At 36.2% G+C, this 8,579-nt stretch overlaps 1 pseudogene; it reads left to right on the top strand.

Moving 5' to 3' along the window:
• Nucleotides 1–628: 628 nt before the first annotated feature.
• LOC128195860 (uncharacterized) lies at nt 629–7,772 on the top strand (annotated as a pseudogene).
• Nucleotides 7,773–8,579: the final 807 nt, after the last annotated feature.

Genomic DNA, 8,579 nt, shown 5'->3' with positions numbered 1-8,579 from the left:
ATTCAGTTTAGAAAACACTGAGTGCGTTTTCAAATCTAGCATTTATAAAGTTGGGCATCAAATCTTATCAGTTTTAGGCCCAATTAAAATTTTCAATCTTATATATCCCAATAAAATAATTTCAGCAACGACGAATTTCTAAAGCGTTCGACGTTTTATTATGCGGTTGAAGTTGAACTCTGACAATATAAGGATTGACTTGATGGGCGATGAATTTCTAAAGGGTTCGACGTTTTATTATTGATGGGCACTAGAGTAGTTTAGTGCATTAGTGGCTCCCAGCATTTTCTTTAAATACAGTTTCGGATCCTTTGGAACTACCATTTGAAAACCTACACTTCATGTTAACTTTTTCCTTAGGGTTTCCATTAGTTCCTCTACTAAACGAAGATATTTCTTTGTTAACGATGAAGGCATGGTGGAAATCCTAAGGAAAATGTTAACACTTATGAATTTCAAAAACATTCTCCCTTGTTTTTCTGTTTTTTTTATTTAATTCCTGTGTTTTTTTTATGTAGTTTCTTGTTCATGTAAAAGTCGTCATATAGTTTGATTAAATCTATCATGTATCATTGTTAGAAAAAAAAGTCTTAAACCCTTCCTGTAAATTTCTAAATCCTGTTCTCAAATGGCTTCTTCATCTTCACGGCATGGAAAGAAGGCTGCACACCTTGTAAGAAATGCTAGTCCAAATGGGTGGATCAGTGATGACGAAGAACGATACAAATTTGGATGTTATAGAAAACTCTTCAAGGTGGTCCCTCACATGTTGTTGGATGTGGAATTATTCAGAAGGGAGGGGTTTATCTTTCAAGAATGGCTTGTAGATGTTGGTCTTCTAAAATTTGTAGAAATGACCGGTGATTGCTATCTTGACCTGGTACAGGTCTTCTACCACAATCTGAAGGTTGTTGATGGTGTTATATGCTCTCGAGTGAAAGGTGTTGATATTAAAATTGATGACGAAATATGGCTATCTTTTACTAGTCTCAAAGCAGAAGGCTTCATGTCTCATGAAAGAAATTCTAAACTCAACCAATGGACCAACAAGAAGAAAATTTATAAGGAATATCTGAGAAGTCCAACAAGGCTAAAGGTATACAAGCCGCATCTACTTGATGGTTTGAAAATGGAAGAAAAAAATGTGTGCTTTTGTACTTACTTGGGTAATACTACCTGGAAGATGTTTACGTGATCGTCTAACTACTGCAGATTTATTTTTGGTTTATGCCATAAAACCCTGGATACCAACCAACTGGGTTTTTGTTATGAGTGAGCACATGATTGAAATTGTAAGTAGTCGTGGACATATTCTGCCATATGGTGTTTTTATCAGCCGTGTATTGAAGCATCATCAAGTTGATCTTACTGGAGAAAAAAATATTTGGTGCATCGAATCAAATGAAATAGGAAAAGCGGCATTGAGACATAATGGTCTAAAGAGAGACCTTGAGTTTCAATCCATTCCTGGAAGTGAAATCCCTCTTTTTCAAATAAGTCGAGGTTCAGATATTTGTGAGGAACAATATGTTTAAACTTCGTCCACCTCAGAAACTCTAGACGAGTCTCCTCATCACTGATCCACCTGGAGAGATCATAATTTCTTGCAGCCACAACAGCCTTTCCTTTGTCTCTTGATGGATGTGATGAAGAAGCCATTTGAATTTGGATACCAAATAATTATCCTCAATATTAGGGTTTACCAATATAGAAACAACTCAATGTACATAAGATTTTCAAATTCAGTGTATATAAGGGTGCGCAACGTCACGCGTTCAACGTTAAATAACATAATAGCCAACGTTAACAATAAATTCATCTGATACACGTCGAGTGGTATCAATTATGGACGTGGATCTCTATCTTGTATGAATGTCGAATCCCATCCGAATTCGACATTCAAACATCATTCAAAGTAAAAAAATATCTAGTGCTTCTGACGAAAAAAACGTCGAAGATGTACGAGGCTTGGACGTTAAAGTGAGAGTTTAAAAGGAAAAAGAAAAAATAATAAAAAATGGAGCGAACTTTGGCTTTTGGATGAAGATTAAAACGTCGAATACCATCCGAATATGACGTAACATTCTGGTCACACAATTAATCTTCCCAACCACTCCAATGCCCTTCACGTTGATAAATAAGTAGACCCATTGAAAACCTATCCTACATAACTTCGGTAATCAAATTCATGTTAACTTTTATCTTGTGTTTTCCTTCTTTTCCTTTACTAAACGAAGACATTTCTTTGTTAACCATGAAGGCATGGGGGAAAACACAGGAAAAAGTTAACACTTATGAATTTCAAGTAGACCCTTTCAAAACCTATCCTACATTACTTCCGCAACCAAATTGATGTTAACTTCCTAGTTTTGGTTATAATGTCTTCCATCATCTTTGGTCTTCATTTTAGATGTTGTGTTTTGTAAAAGGAGATTTCTTTTTGAAATCCTCTAAGATATAGGACGTTAGTGATCCCAAAAAGAAGACATCAATCACCAGGCCTTTGCGTCGAATTGACTCAATATTCGACGTGAACCTTATAAATTTAACTTGTCTTGGAGTTGTTTCCACCATAAGAAATCAAAAAGCTTTGGAATCTAATGGTAGAAGACAACTCCAAGACATTTTAAAAAACGATTCATACATTGTTGAATGATGAAGTTGATCATCTTCTTTATATAATTATTTTAGATCATAAAATTGTTTCAGCATTAAACATATTGTGAACCATTTTTCTTTTTCCTAAGCGCTTCCCTTTCAGTAAGATAACTTAATCATTTCCGTAAACCTCGAATATCGGTAACGTTGCATTTCTAATGGGAGGTTATCTTAAAATGTAAATATTATAGTGAAATATAATGGTAATGGGAGCTTATGAGCGCTTTTATAAAGGAAAAAAGAAAAATAGGAGGGCGGGAGGATGAAGAAGAAAACGTCGAATATCCCTAAAATTTGACGTCTTTTGCTAACTCTTTGTCTTCTGACTGACAATTAGTACGTCGATGCCCTCTATAATTCGACGTCTCCTTTGTATTTTTTAAGCTGAGAAGTTATGAAGTTAAGAAGTCGAGATTGTGAAAGACGTTTCTAGAATTCTATTCAAAAATGGCTTCTCCATCATCATCATCAAGAGGAAAAGAGAAGGTTGCTCGGGTTACAAGAAACGCAAACCCATCTGGATGGATAAGTGATCGAGACATGCGAGCAAGGTTTTTATACTGGACACATATAAAAAATGTAGTTCCTCACAAGTATTTGGACCTGCAATTGTTCAGGAAAGAAGGGTTCCTTTTTCAAGAATGGATTGCATATCAAGGGCTTACTGATTTTGTGCAGATGAAAGGACATTGCTATTCTGATTTGGTTGAGGTTTTCTACACAAACCTGAGGGTTGTAAATGGGGTCATTCACTCAAGGGTCAAAGGTGTTAACATTACTATTGACGATAATGTTTGGTTAGATATTGCTGGACTCACTACAAAAAAGTTGGGTGTTACCGAAGGCCAGAAGCCCTCGGAAACTGCCATAAGCCGTCGATAAAGGGTGTTTATCGAAGGCTTATCGACGGTCAAATATCCTTCGGTAAATCTCTTGTCGCTAAATTTACCGAGGGCTTCTGCCCTTCGGTAATTACCGAGGGCCAAAAGCCTTCGGTAATTTCCGAAGGGCGAAAGCCTTCGGTAATGACCATACGAGGGTATTTACCGAAGGGCAAAAGCCTTCGGTAAATTGCAGAGAAGGTTTCAGAGAAATGGTATTTCTTGTGCAACCCAGACTTGTATATCAAATTTCAATTACAAACAGACCTGCATATCAGTTTTCAAGCACATACAGACATGCATAATGTGCATCTCAAAGATGCAATCAATTATCAATATCCATTGAACATTAATTAATCCAACGAACATCCATTAATGTATAGATAATGTAATTATGGTGCAAATATAAAATAATGTAACAAAAGGATGTTCTAACATCCAAAGTCTAGAAGTAGATCTAACTAACATTGAAATCATATCAAGTCAAAAATGTTCTAATATCCAAATGTTTGTGTAACAAGTAATAAGAAAATGAAAGTGCAGTGAAAGTGTTTGATGAAAATGTCAAACTGTTTGACAAAATGCCACAAAGAACAGCAGATTTTGGTGTTTTCTGGTTTTGGATCTTTCAAATCTGGATTGCAGGGTTTAAAGTGTTTTTTATGATTGCTATACACTTGGATAAGCATATAAATGCATTTGGAAACTTAAACCCAGCTTTTGCCAATCCAAAGATGAAAAACCAAAGAAGAACAATGGCAAACAGAAATAAAATGAACTCTGCACCTTATAAAGTGGCTGGAAAAATTAACAGCAGTGGCTAAAATGAGTTTGAGTGATGCTAATGGTCAAATGACACTTCAAGGAAGTTTGTATCATCAAATGGAAAATGTTTAAACACTGAAACAGTAAGGAATCATACTGCAGCTGAAATTCACTAGTTCACTTCCAAATTTAGGTAAAATTAATGGTTTAGGAAGTGATTTTTCATATCAGCTCAAATTTGACCAAATGCACAGTGCACACAAGTTTGGAATGGCAAAATACACTTTCAAAAATGGTTAAACTGCATTGAAACAACCAGAGTCATCAAATCACCTCTGCTGTAGCCAAAAATGCAACAAAATAGGGTGGTTTAAAGAAGAAATCTGCATATAGGCTTCTCAAGAACCATTTGAACAGTGCATAGAAGTTGAAAATGACAAAATATACTTGTTCAATTGTTCATAATGCATAGAAATAGCCAGCAGCTTTGTATGACAGTAGCAGTTGCCAAAATTCAAGAAAATTGGACCAAAACTGCATCAGATTTTGAAAGCATGGAAATGAAAATTTGAAAGCACACACAATGACTCTAGGAATGTCCTAACACTAGATCTAACTGTAGAATATCAGCTAGAAGAATTTTAAACACCTAAGACACATCAAAGACAACAATCACGGTGAAAAAGATTGAATGAAAACTGTGACAACACTTGAAACCAGATTTTTGAGGAACTCAACTATGCTTATTGCATTGTAGTGATTAATACTGGTTGGCACTGCCTGGAACATGTTTAACATCACCAAATAAACCTGTTCAAAGCTTTAGATGCAAAGAAATCTAGACAAAACAGATTGCACGTGATCAAACCAGAGAAGCAAATGTGATGTAGATTTGTGATTACAGAATCATGTGTGGACTGATTTAGCACATATAATCAAGGCTAGACATTGTGTCATTGCCTTATATGATTCATCTATGGCTACACATGCACTGGAACTCAAATTAAACGAAAAATTTACAGCAGAACAGATTCAAACGAATGCTGACTTAGGTCCTAATACACTAAAGGCACGTTGGAAATAACTCAATTAGCAAAAAGACATTGGTTCTTAGCAACTAAGCAACTGAAAATGGTCCTTACAGCAACTAGAACACTGGTCTGAACAATCTGACCACCAAGCATTTGGATTACGAACCTTATAGCAACACATGTATACTTTAAACACTTCACAACAACACCATAATAACTAGGCACTGGATTAAAGCATAATAATAAGGGAACTACTGAAAGTTCCTCTTATACCAAAACTTATTTCCTAGTCCATTGAATATTATAAACTCAGTTTTGCTTTTGTGATGGAGTGATTTTTCTGCATTTTTGGCCATAACAAAGTCAGATTTCGAATGCTACCATTTCTATGTTGTCTGACAGTTTGAGCAAGTCTAAAATGATGTTTAAAACTTGCTAGCAAAGTTCAATTAGTGGTATAATGATCTAAGTGCATAATAGTATACTAAACCCTCAACTTTCAGTCAAAATTGGGAAGTGGCAAGGTGTTTTTGAATAACAGTTTGGATTTGAGCAAATTAATACTGTGAACAAGTTTGAAAACTTTAATCCAAGTTGCAGCAGTGATTAGTTTTGACCTACAGTCACTGCTGTGACATTTCGTGTCTTAAACCACCAAGTTGTGAGTCATTTTTGTGGCAAAAATTAAGTAGACAACACTTTCACACTAATTGTTTGTGGTTACAGACTTTGATTGCAGGTCAAAAGCCTAGGAATCAACTTTAAAATTATAAAATTAGCTTACATAAGAAAATAGCTATTTAGGAAACTAAGGCTAATATGGGTGTTGTCATTATACACTAAGAGATAACCATTTTTTGTGCAATACTTTTACATTGATTGGAAGAAACTATTCAGAAACTTGATATGTGCAGATTCTCATTCAATTCTCCCAAGAAATTAAATTCTCAAATCTGAATCATGCTTCTTTTGGTCTTATAATTAGTTTTTCATAGTGCTAAATTTCTTTATAAGTTCATTTATGCTCTCTTCATACTTAGTTGCACCTTTTCTAGCTTAGTTCAGTTAGTTCAAAGTTCTTTGAGTCTTTTTTATTGTTAACCAGTCATTTGAATTCCTAAAACTCAGAATTGGTGATGAGGTTCTGTTAATTTTCTACATAATTGAATGTTGCAAAAGTGACATTTTGAATTAGTGTCCATTAGCAGCTCAAACAAGTTTGTTTTGATATTTAAATCTTGTTGAAATGGTTAAGTTCAAAGTATAGCAACATTTGTAGAAGAATCAAAAGCTAGAGGTGCATAAGAGGAAATGATTTGGAAATTGAACCAGTTGTTCACTGAAACTGAAAATGCAAGGGAAGAAACACAAGACTGGAAGAATGAGGCTGCACAATTGAAGATGGAAGTTGCAGTCACTGAACTTGTTTTAGAAGATGCCCAAATAAAGCTCAAAGCAGCATTGAAAGAAGTAGAGGTAGCAAAAACAGTTGAGGCAAGTGCTGTTCAACATATCAGGGGAGGATTTTAAGTCCTTAGTTCATAAGGTTGAGGAGTCTGATAAATTAGAAGATATGAAATTGGATGCTGCCAAAGCAGAGGTGGAAGCTACAAAGGTGAGTGAAAATTAAGTTCTAAAAAGGTTAGAGGAAACCCAAGAGGAAATTGAGGATATGAAAAATGAAACACAGGAAGTCTTGAAAAGGACTGAGATGGCTGAAGCAGCAAACAAACCAGTGGAGAATGAGCTGACAAAGCAGCTTCAAACAGGGCAAAAGAAATGAACAAAAAAAAGTAGCAGAAGTTGCTTCTAAATTATTGGCTGAAATACAGATGGCAGCAGAATTATCTCATCAGCATTATAGGATTCAAAACCAGAATTCACTACCAAAGGTGAAGATGAAAAATTTAGAGAAAGGGAAGGTTTCAAATGAAGAGAAACATTTTTATTGTTTAGTTGATAGTGCAGCCACTGGTTTATGACAACCAGTAAAGAAACAATTATAAGACTTCATTCAGTTTTATCGTACTTCCCAAAACAGCCCCATTTCATTTAATGAAACCCCTGTTAATCCTGATTTATCATGAACCCAACCCCTCCCTTACCTAATACACATGTTCATTAGTTAACACAGTGAAGGACATAGTCAGAATAATTTAGTAACTACGTTATCATGTTCATTTACAGCCTAACTAGATTCAATTTAACTTACTTCACTCCATACAATCATTCTTATTTAACTCTAGACACATGCCCATTCATCAATAAATGAACATCAGACCTGCTTAACCACGCGAAACACAAAACACATTCCACACATATAGGCATGAACTGGGCAAACAATTTATTGAGGACGCGTTCTAAAACAAAGACCTTACCTCGCACTCCAGAATGATCGAAGGAAGATTGCGAGCTCTCAACGCAACAACCAACCTTGGCTTCACCGCAATGACTTACACACGCCAACAACCACGAATCAGCACCCCTACTGCCGCAACAGCCTGAATCGCACACCACCAACCACCACCCCAACCCCAACAACGACAACGTTTCGAAGAGCCCTAACCAAACAAACAACCCCAACCACCCACTAAGGTATTGCTGTCAATGATATCGGCACACAATGCCAACGACCGCCAGTACGGATAAACGCCAAGGGAGAGGGAGATAAACGCGAAGGGAGAGGGCGAGAATGGAAGCAAAGGACGAGAGGGAAATTTCTAATTGGGGCACCAATACGAATTTGAGTGTCACGAAATTAGAGACAAACTCCTCCAATACATCCAAATGCTTAAGTCAGGCCACTTATCGACGGTCAAACACCCTCGCTAAATTAAATCAACACACACCTTCGGTAATGCTTTCCAAGGCCTTCGGTAATTTAGTTGTACCGACGGCCGAAAATCCTTCAATAATGTTCCGCCGGTAATAAGCGCGATTCTTGTAGTGACTGAAAGCTGAAGGTTTGGATTCTCATATCCGTGATTCTGAGTCAAACAAATGGCTAACAAAGAGAGCTATATATATAAACTGCTTAAGATATCCAGGAGGTACAAGGTGGATAAGTAGTACCTACATGATGGCTTAAACAAGGAGGAGAAAATGATTGCTTATGCTCTGACTTGGCTACTGCTTCCTGGAAGATTGAACGAGGACAGAATGTCAACAGAAGAAGTAGATGTATCTGAAGAAGAAAGAAGAATTGTGTGCAAAAGGTCAGAAGAAATTGGTATACCAAGTCTGT

Source organism: Vigna angularis, chromosome 3 (assembly GCF_016808095.1).
Source record: "Vigna angularis cultivar LongXiaoDou No.4 chromosome 3, ASM1680809v1, whole genome shotgun sequence".
Lineage (NCBI taxonomy): Eukaryota > Viridiplantae > Streptophyta > Magnoliopsida > Fabales > Fabaceae > Vigna > Vigna angularis.
This window is presented reverse-complemented; position numbering and strand designations above follow the sequence as displayed.